Source organism: Artemia franciscana, chromosome 1, assembly GCF_032884065.1.
Source record: "Artemia franciscana chromosome 1, ASM3288406v1, whole genome shotgun sequence".
Classification (NCBI taxonomy): domain Eukaryota; kingdom Metazoa; phylum Arthropoda; class Branchiopoda; order Anostraca; family Artemiidae; genus Artemia; species Artemia franciscana.
In genome coordinates this window covers 50,640,266-50,660,640 of record NC_088863.1, presented here as the reverse complement: position 1 = coordinate 50,660,640, position 20,375 = coordinate 50,640,266, and the positions used below count along the sequence as shown (strand labels likewise).

Here is a 20,375-nt window from a genome sequence, read left to right as displayed (position 1 = left end):
CCCCCCTCTCTCTCTCTCACACTTTTTGCCTGTGTGTCTGAGCGGATGTTTTCTTGTACACATGTCTGTATTTGTGCGTCTGATTTTGCGTGTTTTTAGGTATTTCTGTCTATCTCTCTCTCTCAGTGCCTTTGTGTCTGGGCGGGTGTTTGCTTGTCCTTGTGTTTGTCTTTGTGTGTTTCTAACTCAACATATTTTTATGTGTTTTTGTCTCTCTTTCTCTTTCTTTCTCTCTCTCTCTCTCTCTTCCTCTCTCTCTCTCTATCTTTCTGTACCTGTGTGTCTGAGCGGGTGTCTGCTTGTCCTCGTGTCTTTCTTTGTGTGTTTGTGTCTCTGTGTTTTTAGGTGGTTTTGTCTCTTACTATACACTTTAATTTATTGACTACCTGAGACTACCGTAGTCAAAAGTGATTTTTATTAAATTTTTTATGCTCAGTCAGCAACTAAGACACTCGGAATACACCTACTAGCTGAGTTTTTACTATGCAAAAGTGATTTTTTTCATTAATTTCTTGAAACTCAGTAAGCAATTGAAAAACTGGAAATTTTCCAAGTACCTGAGTTTGTTTTAGTCAAAATTGTTTTTATGAATTTTTGTGTTAAGTAAAACACTCGAAATTTATCAACTTCCCTCAGTTTATTGTAGTTAAAAATGGTTCTAATAAATTTTTGATGCTTAGTCAGCAACCAAGACATTTGAAATTTTCCTACTAGCTGACTTTGTTCTATGTAAAAGTGCTCTTTTAATACTTTTTTGATACTCAGTCTCCAGTTAAAAGACTTGGAAATTACCAAATAGCAGAGTTTGTTACAATCAAAAGCACTCTTATAAATTTTTGGGTACTCAGCCAGCAAATAAAACACTCGGAATTCATCAGCTACCTGATTTCATTGTGGTCAAAAGTGCTTTTATTAAATTTTTGATGCTCTGTCAGCAACTAGGAAACTCAGAATTTATATACTGGCTGAGTTTGTTCTATGCAAAAGTGCTTTTTTTGCTAATTTTTGGTACTCAGTCACTAATTAAAAAAGCTTAGAATTTACCAAGTAGTTGAGTTTGTTGTAGCCAAAAGGACTTTCATTAATTTTGGTACTCAACCAGCTAGTAAAACACTTGGAATGTATCGACGATCTTAATTTATTGTAGTCAAAAGTACTTTTGTTTAATTTTTGATACTCAGTCAGCAACTAAGACAATCAAAATTTACCAACTACCTGAGTTTGTTGTGTGCAAAACTGCTTTTTTTATTAATTTTTTTTTACTCAATCACCAATAAAAAGACTCACACATAAAAAGTTATTTTTATAGTCAAAATTGCTTTTATGGTTTTTTTTGGCATTTAGCTAGCAAGTAAAACATTTGGAATTTACCAATTTCCCGAGTTCATTGCCGTCAGAAGTTCTTTAATTAAATTTTTGATGCTCAGTCAGCAAATAAGGCATTTGGAATTTAAGTTTTTGCTTTGTTTTTAAGATCAATGAGTATGCAAAGTTGTTTCACGAGTAAGCCTTTTTTGTTATACCTCACACTGATAAGGCTGCTCCTTTTTATTTTTTTTTATTTTTTTCATTTCTAAATTTGTTCTTATTTTCCGTTAATTTTACCATTTTTAAATTTATTTTATTTTTATTTTTTTTAGATTTGTTTCTATTTTACGTTTTTTTCATTTTTGACTTTGTTTTTATTTTCCGTTATTTTAAAAAAAATTATATTTGTTTTTCATTTTTCGTAATTTTTTCCATTTTTATATTTGCTTTTATTTACGTTATTTTTCACTTATAAATTAAAACCTTATGCAAGGGGAAAAGGTTGGAAGAGGGGCATTGGATCTTTTGGGGGCTGATGCATGAATGACCATAAGTTCCCTCAAGAAGAAATGTCGATATAAGCACTCATTTCCTTAAATATGATGATACGAGCGGTTACACTATGCCTATGTTATAGATGCTATCAAGTAAAATTCAATACTGTATCATACATTTTATTAAACCAATTTGAAATCAAATGATGATTTATCTTGTTAACCATGTCCAGACAGAAATATGTACATGAGATGCCGGTTGGATTATGCTACTGTTGTATCTCTTGCACTACGGTCATGTAAGTAGGTTACTGCTCTAGTTTAGGGATAGCAACCGGTTATGCTAATGAGGTTCACACGGGATCCAGAACCCCTCCACTAATATAGATAATCAAGAATAAAAGTTTACAAATATGAATGCTATTCTAAACTATAGATGAATGTCCCTAGCGAAATACAATCTTTTTCAGGTAAAAAGATTCAAATGTCTTGGCTCAAGAATATGGATAATAATACGAGAGGCAGTTCAGTGCTTTTATAGTTAGTTTTTTAATTCATTATTCAACTTTCTTTATAGTGTCCTATTACTGACTTGCTTAGATTTTTCTATTATTCCTAAAATATAACTTTGCTGTTTCATTCTTAAATTGTCCTAAGACAATATGCTTTCATTCGCTTTAGAGATGACTGCACTATCACGCCCTATCTTCACTTTCCAGTACAGAGATTCCTGCTCCTACGTAAAGTTTTAATATGAAATGTTTTGGTCCAGAGTTTCTTTTTCAAAAACAGACTAATTTGGTTCACTGTTAACCGAGAACAGAGCGCTAATGTTTTTTTTTTGTTTCATCATAAATCTTGAACCATATAAATGAAACGGATTAATTATGTGTGTAATCCTACAATCAGTTACCATAACAAAACACCTCTCCAGCCATCTTGCAGGATGACAGTTGGTCAGATGAGGCACTTTGAAGGATGCGGTAAAATTACAGAGAAATCATCGAAAACACTTTTTTTCAAGTTTCGCTACTTCTAGAGTATGACAGATTATACAGACCACCCATATAAATTGAAACATCATTAGTGATACTTCAGTGGGTTTGCTTCTTACTCGTGATTGTGATGAAAATAAGCTATAGCGGTGTTTGTTCATCACCTGGGCAGACGTTGCTGCAGCAAAAAAAAAACTCCATATTGTTTGCTGTTTAGACTTTACCAATTACAAATCTATTCCCAAAATTGTAGAGTTTTCTTTAATTGGAGTCTTGTAACCAGTCAAAGACTTCATGGAGTTGTACTGAATAAGGAAGAACTCCTTAATATACATTATAAGAAAGAGGGCTAATAGTAAACAAAGCTACAAAAAAAAATTGATAGCAATAAATGCATCAAAAGAATCGACTTTTAATGCTGATTCCAAATATAAATTAATTAATTTTAATCCTACCCTCAAAAGCTAAGAGCCGGAGAATATTTACCTGGTTTTCGAAAAAGCGGGAAAACTTCCCCAAAATGGGAAATGATTGTAATAAACATCAAAACATTAGCTAAAACATATCAAAGAATTGTGCCGAAAGAGTTTCAAGCTCCTATCTAAAAAAAAAAAAATGGAACTGTACATTTTTTTTTGCCTTGCAGAATGATCACGGATACATCTTTTTTTCTAGGGATTATTTTACCAAACTTATGATACTAGAAGATCCAGAAAGGGATCATTCGAACTGAATTTAAAAGTTCTAGAACCACTTTTAAATGACCGGAAATATTGAGACAAGACATATGGGTGTTTCCTGCCACTTTGTGGCGCCAAACTACGCTTTTACCCCTAAGAGAAGATGAAGTAGCTACTGATTGAAAATTTTGAGATAGTCAATCAATTTAAAAGCATCAAAGACTATCGAAGCTTAATATTAAGCTTTACAGTTGCAGAAGAAATAATGCTGCATGGTGGCGCATTTGTTCCTGAAAAATCCGGTAGTCCTTACAAGACAAATGATTAAGGTAGTGATTATTTTAAGTCTTGATTTAACGAAGTTAATTCACCTTTTTTTTGTAAAATTATGTTTGGTGGCGAATAATTGGACACCCGCTATTGTGAAAGAGGGGTACTTGATTATTGAGAATAGAATAAAATATAATATAAAAATTTTCTTTCACAGCACGGTTAACAAATTTGAACTTCGCGTCACAAATAGCACTAGCACTATATCATCTAAAAATTTTGTCATCGCTGATGTTCTAGTCAGTACAAAATACATGAGTAAGATGAGTCAAAACTAAAGATTAAAAAACAAAAATTAAAATTAATGACTAGTTTTTCTGTCTATTATACAATTCAATATAACTCGGAAAAAAACTCTTGTGGTATCTTTGATGCTTAGTTCGGACGGGAGTCAATTTGGGGACTTTATACAGGACGGTCTGTTGCAGGGCTTGAGGTAGGGTTCGGTAAAACGGAACTTAATAAGGGAACAGACAGAGTCTTGGAACCAAAACGGAGGCACATGAGATTCTTTTTCGTAGCCAACGTGGTGAGTTCGAACTTATTTAGTAAATAATGATATGGAACCTTCCCTTCACCATTTGTGAAGGTACCCGTTTTCCGTAATTTTCATTCTTATAAAATGCTCCGAAGGAAGACCGAAATGCTACACTGGACAAGCATAATCCAGTATTGGCCGGATAAAAGAACAACAAAGTTGGAAAAGATCCTCAAGGGGACAAGAAAATCTCATCAAAGTTTTTGGAGAGAAATTGAAAGGGAAGCTTGTTTGACGATGTTTAGGACATGGGCATCCCACTTCAAGTCAGCAGTAATCCAACCCCAAGTGTTTGATGCATGTAACAAAGGAATGGAGTTTTAGAAAGAAGACTTTGATCAAAAAGTTGAAAAATAACTTTCCAGACTGAAGAGTTGAAAAATAACTGTCAAGACTAATAGTTTATTAGCGCTGACTTTCATTTTCGACAAAGAAGCTTCCTGTGTAACGTCGTCAAGTAATCACACAGGTCGTGGTGACAAACTGTAAGTAAGGAGCGACCCGGCTCAATAGTAACTGAAACTCTAAAAACGGAATTTCGATACCAATAGGTATATCAAAGAATCAGATTATATGCAAGGTTTTATGCTGATTTCAAATATATAAGTTTCATTAAGTTTTGTCTTACCCATAAAAGCTTATAGACGGAGAAAAATTACCTTACTTTTTAAAAAAGGAGGAAACACCCCTTAGAAGTAATAGAATCTTAATGAAAATCACACCATCAGATTCAGCGTATCAGAGAACCCTACTTCAGAGGTTTAATGCTTATATCTGCAAAAACATGGATTTCATTTGGACAGAAGAAAGATCACGGATGCGGTGTTCATTTGTATTTTCTTTCTGGGGGTGATCATATCAGCCCTGTGGTCCTAGAAGATCGAGAGAGGGCTTATGCAAAGGGAAATTATAAGTTCTAGTCCCTTTTTTAAAGTGATCATAAAGATTGGAGGGTAACTGGGCCCCCTCCCACGCTAATTTTTCTCCAAAATTATGCGATCAAGATTTTGAAATAGCCGTCTGGTTTAGTATAGTTGAAAGATCTAATAGTTATGTCTCTAGGTTTAAAATGACCCTCAACAGTCCGTGGGGTGAGGCCTGTACTTTATGAAACTCGTCCATTGTTTACGTATAGTGTTTGTTATTGGGAAGTATAATGACATTTTTTTTTTTGGGGGGGGGTGTGCTTGGGCTGTACTTCTATAGGTATAATCTCTCTTGGAGAGGGAAATTTCTGGGAGTAGAATATTCCAGGGGATATGTTACGCTGGGGAATTTGAAAGAATTACTATATGAAATTCTTTTCGTATGAGAATGGTCTTACATTCTCTTTTGTCAAGTTTTTCATGTGGAGGTGTTCTGGGGGGATTATCCAGGGGCTTTTTTCTGCGTGTTTTGTTTTCTGGAAAATAATTTCCACGGAAGGGGGCATTTCTGGACTGATCTAGAAACCGATTAGAGATTAAATTCTTATTCAACTGAAAGAATGATATGGAGAATTTTCCAGGCTTAATCTTCCGCAAGCAATTTTATTGAGAGGGGGAGATTCTCAGTGAGTATCGAACTATCTGGAAGGAATATGACGGGGGGGGGGGTTCACTTTACGTTGGATGAAATTTCCATTGAGGAGTTTTCCAAGGATTGAGGGGGGAGGTATATTTCATAAAACCGTGAGGGCGAGCCAGATTTACCGGCATTATTTGAAAGAAAAAGAACAGAAATTATTACGTATATGAAGGTTGCCCCCTACTCAATACCTTACTCTGTACTCTAAAGTTCGACTACTTGCTGAAACTGAAACACGATTGCCGTTTAATTAGAATAGGAAGCTTTTTTAAAAGTGCTAATAGCTTTAGTGTAAAGAGCAAGGTATTGAGGAGAAGGCAACCCTTCGTATACGGAATAAATCTGCCAAAATTAATACAAACATTTTGTTTTAATTTTTCTTGTACGGTGAGCCAAATTCAATATTAGTTGAAAAACATTCAGAGATGAAATAAGAAAAAAACCATGGTTTTTAACTGAAAATAAGGAGCGATATTAAAACTTAAAACGAACACAAATTATTTCGTACATCAAAGGGACTTTCCCTTCTTAACGCATCGCTATTTACGCTAAATTTTTCATTGTTTCAAAAGTAGAGGTGTCACAGAGTCAAACTTTGGCGCAAATAGCGAGGTGTTGAGGAGGGGACACTACCTTTCATATACGGAATAATTTCTGCTCTTTTAAGGTTTAATGTCACTCCTTAGTTTCAGTTAAAAAAAACAACTTTGTTTTATTTTTAATGCCATAATTAAGCTTTAAATATTTCCTCGACAAACCTCAAGTGCAAACAGGTCGTCCACATACTACCATCGATCTGTATTCTCAGTCATGAGGCTATTTGTCACTATAAGGAATAAAATAGGACCCATAAGGGTTCTCAGGGGGACCCCACAAAAGATAGGAAGGAGATTGAAATAAATATTGTTAAATTGAAGCATTTGAGATCGGCTTGTTAAAAAAGGGCCACAATTTTAAGTAAAATAGGACTCACTTAAAACTCCGTCAGCAGTTTATTTACAAGGATATCGTGGTCAATTACGTCGAATGCTTTCCGGAGATCAATTAGAAACAAAAATCCGACCAAGTATCAGGGTTTTCAAGGTTTTTAAGAATGGTGTCAAGAAGACTAACAAGGTAGTTTCCTTCAGGTTTACAAACTGTTGTATATCAATAAGTTCAAAAATCTCTGCCTTTAACCAATTAGATAAGAAACCCTCATACTTTTTTGAAAAAAATGGGATTAAAGTTGTACTTTAACCCCAACTTCTTTGAGATTGGAATAATATAGCCCAGCTTTCCGCACCACGGGTAACATCCGGAAATACTGATATCATTAAAATACTAGCAAGCGTTGTTGATAGTTGATTAGGGAAAGCTTTTATGAGATAAATCGGGATATTAATGGGACATATCATAGTTTTTCAGTTTCTTTATTTTTTTCTATTATTTCCTCCGCTGAAATTTTGAGGATTTTATCCTTTTGAGTTTCAGGAATTAGGCAGTTTTGCGTAGAGGGGGGGGGGGCGCTTGCACAATGTCAGCTAGATGTTTATTAAGGTCATTTATTGTCTTTTTTTGTTACTTAGAAAGGGCAATAAAACTTTTAACTTCCATTCAAATGCAGCCTCTCCCTCTCCTCTAAGTGCGGGCGAAAAGCACCAAAATACTTCCATGTTTGAGGAAAGCACCAAAATTGGCCGAGATGTACTTTCGAGCATGCTCTTTAATATGGGTCGATGATGCAAGCGAAATTTTTCCTCAGAACGCCTTTAGGTGGCTTGAAATCCAAGATGGCGGACGAAAATACGAGTTTGTCAAAATGAGAAGACATGGCCGTTCAAATAGGCTAGTATGGGGTAGTCGATGGCACAGATTTCGAATATGAGCTTAAAATAACCTAAATTGAACCATAGTGCCACTAGGTGCCTCAAATCCAAGATGGCGGTCGAATATATGAGTTTGTCAAAATAAAAAGATATGACCGCTCAAATAGGCCAGTATGGGGTAATCGATGGCAGAAGTTCCGAATATGAACGTAAAACTAACCTAAGTTGTACCGTAGTGTTGCAAGGCGCTTCAGATTCAAGATGGTGGTAAAAAAATACAAGTTTTGTTAAAACAAGAAGTAATGACTTCAAAAGGGCGGATTAGGAGCAATCGATCTTCAGATTCTGAAAACGCATGTATATTCACTTACATATACCTTAGATGTACCGTTGATCCGCTTGGGGTCTAAAATCGAAGATGGCGGAAGAAATGTCAGTTTTCCCGATATAACAGGCTGGAGCGGAGTAACTAATGCTACAGTTTTAAATATTGTCCTCTCATTTCGATATTCGCCTAATAGTAATACAGTCTGTACAGTAAAAATTGCCTAAGTATGAGACGAAGACGCGTCCAATTTATGGCCTTTGTATACATTTAATAAACCAAAATAAGTTAAATACTTGCTAACTCTTCATCTCTTTATTTATTTTAAATGAATCAACATAAGCTAAATGGATGGATTAAAGCATTTAAGAATTATAATTCCATCAGGAACACAAAGAGATTAATCGAATCTTCAGGTAAAAAGGGTAATCACATGTTCAACAATTAAAGCATTTTGATATGCACCAGCATAGTGGGCTACAATTAATGTCAAATTTTCTTACAGCGGCGCCTTCTTTCACACCCTTTTTTGCAACCACAGCGCACTGTCTCGTGACAGACATTTGACGCTGGAAGGGAACCTAACTATTTGGGAAGCCACTTCCAATCGGTGCCTCTGAGCCAGCCAAAGTCAGAAAAACTGGGAAGGGTGGGTGCTGATTCCAGGCTTCCACACATGACCTGACTGTAGTGCAGCTCTAAGAATATGTTGTAAAAGCGAAGCACTAGCTGGAGGAAGTCCCTGCATGTTCTTGGTCTTTTGTTGGAGAAATGTTTGTTTCCTAAATTCATTCACGTCGTCACAGTCTTGTTTTACGTCGTATGTCTTGATGACATAGCGTTCAAGGTCATTTACTTGCAGTCCTGTCACTTGGGAAGGCTGGTTTGTCAGTTGAAGGAAAGTCCGTCAGTCCTGGCATATTTTGCCAAGTCACAAAGAACTACCTCTTTGAGTGGTGGATAAAAGAAGAAACGGTATCACATCCTTTAGACGCGTGGAAGAACGAAAGTGTCTGTGATTTTGTCGGCCCGAGCGATCGAACTATTTCGGAACGTACTTTAGGTGTGTACTGACACCAAACGCAATAAATAATTCGGATATTCCAATGCGATCAAATCATGAGGTCGCAATCACAATCACGTCTGTGTCCACTGTTCGTATGAGAATCGATACATGTCCTTGTAAGACTGCGTCACAAGCATGAAGCAAAAGGCGGGTGTCAGCCTCTTCCTGTGAACATAACAGGATGAGGTTCCACTCTTCGAATGCCTGGTTAGCTATGCACGTGTTTCTAGTAGTGCAATATACTCGTTTTGACGTTTGAGACCTTTTCACGACAGCATGGGACAGCAGGTTAGACAAGTCTGTTTTGTTTGCATCTACTTGCAGGAATTCTTTCCAATTCAATAGGATTTGTGTGTTCGAAACAACTTTTAGTCGTTAACCCTTGCCTCTCTGACTTCTGACAGATGACTTTAGACTATCCAATTTGAAAACATTGAATACGAGGTCAAGTCTCTCGACATGTCTGACGCTAAACTCAGCAGCTGGGGTTAAGCTGATTAAGATATCTGCAAGTTCAGCCTTGTTGACGACACGAATCTGGCCATCAGACGTCAAACCCGGTGGATACCGACTGTTTTCGTGTTTGAAGAAGGCGTCCATGTCGCCTCCTCGAGCAACACAGCCCGTGTAAAGTGCACCAAAAAGTGATACATCATTTCTAGCGGCGCTAAGCTGAGTTTTCGCTGCGGTTGGTCTTTTCTTCTTAGACTCCCCCCCTCCCCCTCGAATATGGCAATGCAATTCTTGACCAACGCAGCTGTTATTGGTTTGGAGCATTCAACGAGGCGTTCCTTCACAAACTGTTCGTACTGCTGTTTGCCCAGGGCTTTGAGGCTTGAAATCGGCTTTCCTGGATCAACAATGACATTTGTACTTAACACAATGAGATCTGTCGTTCTTTCGAGAAAAGGATTCCCCATTTCCCAAATAGTTGTTACGAGACTTGAAACGTTCAATAGAAAACTCTTCTGGTGGGACTTTGCCTCACTATGGGGTCCGTCGCTTTGAGTATCAGAGTTGGAAAGACTGCGTTCGAATTCGTCGAGGCAGCGGGCTACTTCAAGGCCTCCGATACACCAGCGATGAAGAGCTGAAGGATCGTCCAGAATGCCTATAGCTCCCCCAACGCCCTTAATAACAGTTTTGCGTAGAGGGGGGGGGGCTTGCACAATGTCAGCTAGATGTTTATTAAGGTCATTTATTGTCTTTTTTTGTTACTTAGAAAGGGCAATAAAACTTTTAACTTCCATTCAAATGCAGCCTCTCCCTCTCCTCTTAGTGCGGGCGAAAAGCACCAAAATACTTCCATGTTTGAGGAAAGCACCAAAATTGGCCGAGATGTACTTTCGAGCATGCTCTTTAATATGGGTCGATGATGCAAGCGAAATTTTTCCTCAGAACGCCTTTAGGTGGCTTGAAATCCAAGATGGCGGACGAAAATACGAGTTTGTCAAAATGAGAAGACATGGCCGTTCAAATAGGCTAGTATGGGGTAGTCGATGGCACAGATTTCGAATATGAGCTTAAAATAACCTAAATTGAACCATAGTGCCACTAGGTGCCTCAAATCCAAGATGGCGGTCGAAAATATGAGTTTGTCAAAATAAAAAGATATGACCGCTCAAATAGGCCAGTATGGGGTAATCGATGGCAGAAGTTCCGAATATGAACGTAAAACTAACCTAAGTTGTACCGTAGTGTTGCAAGGCGCTTCAGATTCAAGATGGTGGTAAAAAAAATACAAGTTTTGTTAAAACAAGAAGTAATGACTTCAAATGGGCGGATTAGGAGCAATCGATCTTCAGATTCTGAAAACGCATGTATATTCACTTACATATACCTTAGATGTACCGTTGATCCGCTTGGGGTCTAAAATCGAAGATGGCGGAAGAAATGTCAGTTTTCCCGATATAACAGGCTGGAGCGGAGTAACTAATGCTACAGTTTTAAATATTGTCCTCTCATTTCGATATTCGCCTAATAGTAATACAGTCTGTACAGTAAAAATTGCCTAAGTATGAGACGAAGACGCGTCCAATTTATGGCCTTTGTATACATTTACTAAACCAAAATAAGTTAAATACTTGCTAACTCTTCATCTCTTTATTTATTGTAAATGAATCAACATAAGCTAAATGGATGGATTAAAGCATTTAAGAATTATAATTCCATCAGGAACACAAAGAGATTAATCGAATCTTCAGGTAAAAAGGATAATCACATGTTCAACAATTAAAGCATTTTGATATGCACCAGCATAGTGGGCTACAATTAATGTCAAATTTTCTTACAGCGGCGCCTTCTTTCACACCCTTTTTTGCAACCACAGCGCACTGTCTCGTGACAGACATTTGACGCTGGAAGGGAACCTAACTATTTGGGAAGCCACTTCCAATCGGTGCCTCTGAGCCAGCCAAAGTCAGAAAAACTGGGAAGGGTGGGTGCTGATTCCAGGCTTCCACACATGACCTGACTGTAGTGCAGCTCTAAGAATATGTTGTAAAAGCGAAGCACTAGCTGGAGGAAGTCCCTGCATGTTCTTGGTCTTTTGTTGGAGAAATGTTTGTTTCCTAAATTCATTCACGTCGTCACAGTCTTGTTTTACGTCGTATGTCTTGATGACATAGCGTTCAAGGTCATTTACTTGCAGTCCTGTCACTTGGGAAGGCTGGTTTGTCAGTTAAAGGAAAGTCCGTCAGTCCTGGCATATTTTGCCAAGTCACAAAGAACTACCTCTTTGAGTGGTGGATAAAAGAAGAAACGGTATCACATCCTTTAGACGCGTGGAAGAACGAAAGTGTCTGTGATTTTGTCGGCCCGAGCGATCGAACTATTTCGGAACGTACTTTAGGTGTGTACTGACACCAAACGCAATAAATAATTCGGATATTCCAATGCGATCAAATCATGAGGTCGCAATCACAATCACGTCTGTGTCCACTGTTCGTATGAGAATCGACACATGTCCTTGTAAGACTGCGTCACAAGCATGAAGCAAAAGGCGGGTGTCAGCCTCTTCCTGTGAACATAACAGGATGAGGTTCCACTCTTCGAATGCCTGGTTAGCTATGCACGTGTTTTTAGTAGTGCAATATACTCGTTTTGACGTTTGAGACCTTTTCACGACAGCATGGGACAGCAGGTTAGACAAGTCTGTTTTGTTTGCATCTACTTGCAGGAATTTTTTCCAATTCAATAGGATTTGTGTGTTCGAAACAACTTTTAGTCGTTAACCCTTGCCTCTCTGACTTCTGACAGATGACTTTAGACTATCCAATTTGAAAACATTGAATACGAGGTCAAGTCTCTCGACATATCTGACGCTAAACTCAGCAGCTGGGGTTAAGCTGATTAAGATATCTGCAAGTTCAGCCTTGTTGACGACACGAATCTGGCCATCAGACGTCAAACCCGGTGGATACCGACTGTTTTCGTGTTTGAAGAAGGCGTCCATGTCGCCTCCTCGAGCAACACAGCCCGTGTAAAGTGCACCAAAAAGTGATACATCATTTCTAGCGGCGTTAAGCTGAGTTTTCGCTGCGGTTGGTCTTTTCTTCTTAGACCCCCCCCCCCTCCCCCCCCCCCCGAATATGGCAATGCAATTCTTGACCAACGCAGCTGTTATTGGTTTGGAGCATTCAACGAGGCGTTCCTTCACAAACTGTTCGTACTGCTGTTTGCCCAGGGCTTTGAGGCTTGAAATCGGCTTTCCTGGATCAACAATGACATTTGTACTTAACACAATGAGATCTGTCGTTCTTTCGAGAAAAGGATTCCCCATTTCCCAAATAGTTGTTACGAGACTTGAAACGTTCAATAGAAAACTCTTCTGGTGGGACTTTGCCTCACTATGGGGTAGGTCGCTTTGAGTATCAGAGTTGGAAAGACTACGTTCGAATTCGTCGATGCAGCGGGCTACTTCAAGGCCTCCGATACACCAGCGATGAAGAGCTGAAGGATCGTCCAGAATGCCTATAGCTCCCCCAACGCCCTTAATAACACAGTTTAACTACTCGTGTGCCTGGTCCAGAGGTAAATTTGAGAATGTTCCTCCCAATTTTGATATCGTGAACTTGCCTTTCATGAACTCTTCAAAAACAGATGGATACTCTGTTTCTAGTAGTACCATATCGCGTATTTGGACAGGGAGACAACGGGAGTAATTGATATGGTCGAAAAGGAAAAACTATGGGGCTACGAGCTGTAAGATTTAAACGTAGAGTTTGAAATCGGCGGAGCGATATGACTTTTCAAGCAACAAAAGGTGTTCCTCGAATTCCTTGACAAGTGCCCAAAATTCAAACTGCGGAAACTGATTTTTCATCGCTGAAACCCAGCCTTCAAAAAACAGCTGTTCTTCTAGATCTGGACATTCGACAAGCAGGTAATCCTCGCATGCTTGTTGCTGAAGGATGTAAAGTGAGGCTAGTGTCACTAGGTGTAAGGGCTGAGTTCTTGACATGTGCTGAGCAACTATTGCCACTTCTGCTCTTCTTGGAGTGGTTATCCCTGCTTTGGTAATGCAGTCGTTCTATCCACTACCTTTAAGGAGGTTACCAATTGTTCTTTGGAAATCAAGCTGTGTATACAGACCACCCAAAACTATGATTGCTTTTCCCTCAGTGTTAGGTGTTAAGTGCAACCACTCTAGCTTTTTAACTAACACATAGAGTGGTTGATCGAAAGTGACGACGGCTGTCAGGGATGGATTGACGAAACTCGTGCCCTTAACCGCTAGATCCAGGACCTTTGAGACCATTTCTGGAGTGTCAGCTTTCTCATGAAACAGAGGAAGTAAGGAAGTAATAGCTTTTCCCACTTGTCTCGAATACGGCTCCAAAGAGTGGTATGTTGACCGAGCGTGGTCTGGAACCCCACCTCTTCCCTTATTAACGGCAACCATGGTTAATTCCAGCCATTGTTGCTCCTTATTTAGTGCTAATGGAACGGAGTCGAAGCTTTTGGTCAGGTCAAAACTCTGTCCAGGTGCAGTGATGATACTTTGGATAGCTCCTATTGGGTCAAAAGTAGTATGCTCTAGGGGCATTTTCATCAGTGACAAAGAAGGTTTTCCCACTAAAGATACATTCAGTCTTCTTATTGCTGTCTCTTCCCTTCCAAGCTGATGCATAAATGATATTTTTGTTCCGTGAAAATCAGATTTGTCAGTTGTAGACGAGGAATTCTTGTCCACGTTGTCGCCAGCAGTGACTGTAAAAGTGTTTAGGTTTAAGGTACTTGGTACAACAACACCGTCCTCTTTAAACTGTTCAATGCTAGCGTTAGCCAGGTCAGTCGAGAGAGCCATTAGTCGATCGTAGGAAACACAGAGACCAAGAGAATGAACTTTTTCGATAAGCTTCTTCTGTCGGGTATGTGCGTGGATTAGTAGAGCTACATATACGGCAGTGGGGGCCTTCTGATTTTTTCTTTGTCTTACGTTCACCACTTCACCGATGTCACGATTGATTGCACGCGTTCTGGACACAGCATTGTACACCAGCAGTTGAGTGATTGTCTTTGCAGCTTGACTAGTGATTTCAGAACCTTGTGATCCTTGACGAGGTGGGCCATCGACTAGAAGATCTACGAGAGCTAGAAGAGTGCTTGGACATGCACTATCCTGACTAGAGTCTTCAAAAGATCCAGTAAATACACAATTTTGAAACATCTCGTCCCTCACTATTCGCGCGACCTTGGAAAGCAACACGGCGATGTCGTCCACGTTCTCTACAGCTGCTTCGACAATATATCGGAGATCAGAATCAAAGTCCAAAAATACATTCCTTCCTCTCTTAACTGATGTCAGTCCAGGTACTTTATGAAGTAGTCTTGTCTTCAGTTTAGACACATTCACAGAACCCTCTATACCAAAGGAAATCAAACGGGCATTGAAGATAGCTGATAGATCTGACAGCTTAAACATGATTATTTCTTCATCGTTGTCGCGACTATCTTCAATCACACTTGCAAATGCTATTGACTGGGCACTAACTCTACGAAGCTTACTATGTGGATGTGTCTTAGCAATGAAGTTGACTTTCTTCGTTTTTCACATGCGTTTGTAGTAATTTGTGTGGCAGATTTTGTGATATTTAGCTTCAGTGGCTACTAAGTCAATATTCGCCAATTTGACTAGAAGTTTGTCATCGTTAAGCACTAATGCGCAATCTTTTATCAGACGATCAATGTCAGTTTCAACGTTGTGCAGTCGATCACAGTCATCACCTTTATCACAGAATAAACAGGTAGTGAAGACGTTGCAACGCTTTCCTCGAGGATTGCGACATCGACTATCAAGAACATTGTTATCATCAATTGTTCCGGACAAAATTGTTTCGGGCAAACAGCACGGTTACTTTGAAGTGTGTTTGCAATACCAGTACCGTCGTATATCCTTTCAACAGAAACAGAGTGGGGTAATCTGTTCATTGCTCAAAGGCTTCACGTCTCTCCTCGATGCTCTTATACCATCAGATACCACGTAACTTAATGGGATTGCTTTCAGGAAAACGTAGCTGCTCATCAGACGAGGTCTGGCAGACAAAATACAACATCCATTCTGTTTTTTGTCTTTTGGAGACCGACGGGTCAAATACTGCCAATCTCTTCATGTTCTGAAAAGAGAAATGTTTATATTCATAAAACCAATCGCTGACAAGCTCTTAATAAGAATTAAATAAAAAAAACAAGTTTTTTTGAACTGAAAGTAAGGAGCGACATTAAAACTTAAAACGAACAGAAATTATTCCATAAGGTAAAGGGGCTGTCCCCTCCTCAACACCTCACTGTTTACGCTAAAGTTTGACTCTTTGTCGCAACTCTACTTTTTAAAACCATAAAAAAAACTTTAGCGTAAAGAGCTGGAATTGAACTGGCATTATATCTGGCAAACTTTGCTAGAGGTAACACGCGGTAACAATAGATAGCGCTGTCTGCCAAACTAATAAAGAGGAACTACTTGTCGATACAAGCAACAACAATACGTTTCGTTAATCCCTGAGTAATGTCTTGCATACATCTTTTTCAACCACCAATTCCCTTTTCTATTTAGCTTATAAGAAATGGAAAAACACTTACCTTCAAGGAGCACGGTAAAAATTACGTCATTTATAGTAACGATGAAACTGACCACTAGATGACAGGTTGAACGAGAGCAGTCGACATGAAGGCAAATTTAAGCCGTTTGCGATGTGCCCTCTTTAGAAAACCGTGCGTTGTTTTTTTGTTGTTTTCTTATTGCGAATATCGGGTTTTTCATGTAAACTGGTTGTATTTCTTTAGTTAGTTTAGTATCAAAATGCTTCTTATCATTATTCAGAGCAATAGACGGAATTCCAGATATTATTACTTTAGTCCACTCTTACTTTCACATACCAGTGCCATCGATTACCCCAGACTAGCCTATTTGAGCGGTCTCGTATTTTCGTCCGCCATTTTTAATTTGAGGCACCTAACGGCACTACAGTACAACTTAGGTTGTTTTTGCGTTCATATTCGGAACCTATGCCATCGATTAACCCATACTAGCCTGTTTGAACGGCCATGCCTTCTTATTTTGACAAATCGTATTTTTGTCCACCATCTTGGATTTCAAGCAACCTATTGGCGTTCTGAGAAAAAATTTCGCTTGTGTAATCGGGCCATATTAAAGAGCATACTCGAAAGTACATCTCAGCCAATTTTGGTGCTTTCCTCAAATACAGAAGTATTCTGGTGTTTTTCGACGCTTTTCACCCGCACTATCTAGGACTTATACATCGATACGATCATCCCTGGAAAAGACAAAATATAAAAATAATAACAAATAAACACGCATTCGTTATTTTTCTTCTGACAAAAATGCAAAATTCCAAATATTTGTATAAAGGAGCTTTAAACTTCTACAGTAAGGGTATCTAATAAGTTGAATCTGACGGTTTTGATTTTTATTAAGATTCCTTGACTTTTACCGGGTAATTCCTCCTTTTTTGAAAATCAGGCACATTTTCTCTGACTCGTTACTTTTGATGGATAACATTAAATTCGGGGAATCTTATATATTTGGAATCAGCATAATGAGGCTGATTCTTTTGATGTATCTATAGATATAAAAATTTCGTTTTTCCAAGTTTTGGTTACTATTGTGCCGAGTCACTCCTTAGTTAAAGTTCGTTACCATAAACTGTTCGATCATGATGGAATCTTATGTTGTTCGTAACATAAAGACAGGCATTTACATTGGACCCGTGTCTGAACCAAGATCTAAAACCTAGACCACTCCCTGAATTGCAGATCCCCATCTTCCGATGTGTTTAATCTTGTCGAAGTTCCTTGATACAGGAAATCGAAAAAAAAAAAAATCAAAAGAGTATTTTTGACATAATAATTTAAATTAGGTATTTTATTTGTAAATCAGAACATGTACTCAGGAACATGTATAGTGAAGAATGGAGGCGTTTTCAAGAAAACGAAGAAGCTCATAAAAGGACACAAACAGGAAAATTGAAAACAGAATTTAACAAAACAATGGAAATATGAGGACATTAATTTGAAGCATGAAAAAAATCATTTGGATCTTAAAAGTTTATATAAGGGAATCTTATATATTTTGAATCAGCGTAATGAGGTTGATTCTTTTGATGTATCCATTGATATAAAGATTTTATTTTTCCGAGTTTTGGTTACTATTGAGCCGAGTCACTTCTTACTTACAGTTCGTTACTGCAAACTGTTTGATAATGATGAAATCCTATGTTGTTCGAGACATAAAGAAAGGCATGTACATTGGCCCCATGTCTGAACTAAGATCTAAAAACGTTTAAGACTTTCTTTTAAACATCATATTCTTTTGTTTAATTTTTAAGCGTTTTTCCAAATGTAGACCACTCCTTGAGTTGCAAAACCCCTTTTTCCGATGCATTTATTCCTGTCGAAGTTCCTTGATAGAGGAAATCGAAAAAATCAAAAGAGTATTTTTGACGTAATACTTTAAATTAGGTATCTTATTTGCAAACCAAAACAGGTACTTAGCAAAATGTTTGGGGGAGAATGAAGCCATTTTCAAGACAACGAAGAAGCTCATAAAAGGACGTAAACAGAAAAATTAAAAACAAATTTAACAAAACAATGGAAATATGAGGAGGTTAATTTGAAATAAGAAAAAAGCATTTAGATCTTAAAAGTTTATGAGCACTGGACAAAAAATCCTACAATCCTTCTATTGTAGCTGTCTGCTTATTTCTTGCTGCTTTTTTTTCATTTCATGTGGTGTAGTTGGAATCTTGTTTCTATGTTTTTAACTGAGATTTAAAAGGCGCAGGTTCAGTTGTTTTACTTTGATCATATACTAGAACCAAAGAGTCTTACTCCAACTTAGAACAAGAACAAGAGACAGAACTAGAGCAATACTCCAGCTTACTTTTAATTTTTGTGTCTCCTGACAATTGGGAATAATTCACTAAGACTGGCTAAAAACTATGACTTCCTGAGTTTTTTCTTTCCGGAACATTTTTTTTTTCTTAGAATCTTGGCGATCTTGCGAGATGTAAACTTTTCAGCTCTTTCTTATTTTACAGTTCATGACACTGACAATTTGTCTTTCAGGTTTGCGTCACAAATTCATCAAACAGTTCGTGGTAACGAACTGTAGTAAGGAGCGACCCGGCTACGTAGTAACAAAAACTCTAAAAAATGGAATTTTGGTACCAATAGCTACATCAAAAGAATCGCATTTTAATGCTGATTTTAAATATATAAGTCTCATCAACTTAAGTCTTACCCATCAAAAGTTACGAGCCTGAGAAAATTTGCGTTATTTTAGAAAATAGGGGGAAGCGCCCCCTAAAAGTCATAGAATCTTAACGAAAATCACACCATCAGATTCAGCGTATCAGAGAACCCTATTGTAGAAGTTTCAAGCTCCTATCTACAAAAATGTGGAATTTTATTTTTTGCCAGAAGGCAGATCACGGATGCGTGTTTATTTGTTTGTTTGTTTTTGTTTTTTTTTTCCCAGGGGTGATCGTATCGACCCAGTTGTCCTAGAATGTTGCGAGAGGGCTCATTCTAACGGAAATGAAAAGTTCTAGTGCCCTTTTTAAGTGACCAAAAAAATTGGAGGGCACCTAGGCCCCCTCCATAATAACTATGATGGAGTTATATAACTATGGTCAAAAACCATAATAACTATGTCTTTGGGGACAACTTACTCCCCCACAGTCCCCGTGGGAGGGGTTACAAGTTCAAAACTTTGACCAGTGCTTACATATAGTAATGGTTATTGGGAAGTGTACAGGCGTTTTCAGGAGGATTTTTTGGTTGGAGGCAGGGGTTGAGAAGAGGGGGATATGCTGGGGGAACTTTCCATCGAGGAATTTTTCATGGGGGAAGAAAATTTCCATGAAGGGAGCGCAGGATTTACTAGCATCACTTAAAAAAAACAATGAAAAAATAAATATGAAAAGGTTTTTTTTCAGCTGGAAGTAAGCAGCAGCATTAAAACTTAAAACGAACAGAAATTATTACCCATATGAGGGGCTCACCTCATCCTAATACCTTGCTCTTTACGCTAAAGTATTTTTAGTAATTTCATCTATTTATTCTGCGGCTTTTGTGATTCAGGGGTCATTCTTAATGAATTGGGACAAAATTTAAGCTTTAATGTAAAGAGCGAGGTACTGACGAGGGGGCGAACCCCCTCATATATGTAACAAAAGCATGAGAACCCAAAAATTCTTTACGTAAGCTAATTTATAAGTTACGTATATCTTTTACTTATAAAAAGATTCGTAAAAAATCAAAAGTTCTAGTTGCCTTTTTAATTAACCGAAAATCGGAGGGCAACTAGGCTTCCTCCCCCGCTCTTTTTTTCTCAAAATCATTCGATCAAAATTATGAGAAAGCCATTTAGCCAAAAAAAAAAAAAATATATATATACAAATTTCGTTTTAATTATTCCTCTGCGGAGAGCCAAAATCAAAACATGCATTGATTCAAAAAACGTTCAGAAATTAAATAAAAAAAAAAAAAAAATTTTAAATGAAAGTAAGGAGCGACATTAAAACTTAAAACGAACAGAAATTACTCCGTATATGAAATGGGTTGTCCCCTCCGCAATCCCTCGCTCTTTACGCTAAAGCTTTTAACTGTTTTAAAAAGTAGAATTGTGGCAAAGAGTCAAACTTTAGCGTAAAGAGCGAGGGATTGCGGAGGGGACAACCCATTTCATATACGGAGCAATTTCTGTTCGTTTTAAGTTTTAATGTCGCTCCTTACTTTCATTTA

At 38.0% G+C, this 20,375-nt stretch overlaps 1 protein-coding gene across 1 annotated transcript in view; it reads right to left on the bottom strand.

The window, feature by feature from the left end:
• The window catches only part of LOC136031088 (uncharacterized), a 91,207-nt gene that overhangs the window by 7,925 nt on the left and 62,907 nt on the right, over positions 1-20,375 (bottom strand). The window lies entirely within an intron of this gene.